At 74.3% G+C, this 1,329-nt stretch overlaps 1 pseudogene; it reads right to left on the reverse strand.

The window, feature by feature from the left end:
* The window catches only part of LOC112123955, a 1,694-nt pseudogene extending 381 nt beyond the window's left edge, over positions 1 to 1,313 (reverse strand).
* Positions 1,314 to 1,329: the final 16 nt, after the last annotated feature.

Genomic DNA, 1,329 nt, shown 5'->3' on the forward strand with positions numbered 1-1,329 from the left:
GGATCAGACCCATGATCCGTGGGGGGCTGCTGGGGGGCAGGATCTGACCTGTGACCCACGGGGGGCTGGCTCGGGGGACCCTGGTCGGAGGCAGGATCAGACCCATGATCCGTGGGGGGCTGCTGGGGGGCAGGATCTGACCTGTGACCCACGGGGGGCTGGCTCGGGGGACCCTGGTCGGAGGCAGGATCAGACCCATGATCCGTGGGGGGCTGCTGGGGGGCAGGATCTGACCTGTGACCCACGGGGGGCTGGCTCGGGGGACCCTGGTCGGAGGCAGGATCAGACCCATGATCCGTGGGGGGCTGCTGGGGGGCAGGATCTGAGCTGTTACCCAGGGGGCCCTGCTGGGTGAGGGTGTCCTGGTCAGAGAGGGGCTCTGAGCTGTGACCCAGGGGGCCATGCTGGGGCAGGGGGCAGGAGCCCTGATTCAGGGGGCCCGGCTGGGGGGTGGGCTCTGCCTCCTGCCGCCCGCCCTGCCCGGCGCCCTCGGGCCCGTGGCCCCGCCGGTGGCGTGCCAGGGTGGAGCTGCGGGCAAAGCTGGCCCCGCAGCGCTGGCAGCGGTAGGGCCTCTCGCCCGTGTGGCTGCGCTGGTGGTTGACCAGGGTGGAGGCCAGGTTGAAGCCGGCGCCGCACTGGCCGCAGCGGAAGGGCCGCTCCCCGGTGTGGGCGCGCTGGTGCTGCACGAGGTCGGAGCTGCGCCGGAAGCCCTTGCCGCAGTCGGGGCAGGCGAAGGGGCGCTCGCCCGTGTGCCGGCTCCGGTGGGCGGCCAGCCCCGACTGCACTGCGAAGGCCTCCCCGCACTGCCCGCAGCGGTAGGGCCGCTCGCCCGTGTGCAGGCGCCGGTGCTTGGCCAGCGAGGAGCTCTGGGAGAAGGTGCGGCCGCAGTGCCCGCAGCGGTAGGGGCGCTCGCCGGTGTGCAGGCGCCGGTGCCGCTGCAGGGTGGAGCTGGCGCGGAAGCTGCGCCCGCACACGGAGCAGTCGTAGGGCTTCTCGCCCGTGTGGGTGCGCCGGTGCGCCAGGAAGTTGGAGCTGGCGCTGAAGGCCCGGCCGCAGTCGGAGCAGACGTAGGGCCGCTCGCCCGTGTGGATCCGCAGGTGCTGCGTCAGGTGGGAGCTCTGCCCGAAGGCCCGGCCGCACTCGGGGCAGGCGTACTGCCGCCCGGGGGCCGGGGGCCCGGGAGCTCTCGCTGGGGCGCCGATCCCCGGCTGGGGTGCTGGGACAGAGCCACAGGGCGTCCCCACCGCCCGGATCATGGATTCGTTCAGCCCCTCGCCTGCCCCGTGGGGAGCCAGGGCAGAGCTGTGGGGCGTCCCCGCCGCCCGGATC

This window comes from Terrapene carolina, unplaced genomic scaffold (genome assembly GCF_002925995.2).
Source record: "Terrapene carolina triunguis isolate 2854851 unplaced genomic scaffold, T_m_triunguis-2.0 Scaffold9591, whole genome shotgun sequence".
Taxonomy (NCBI): Eukaryota; Metazoa; Chordata; order Testudines; family Emydidae; genus Terrapene; species Terrapene triunguis.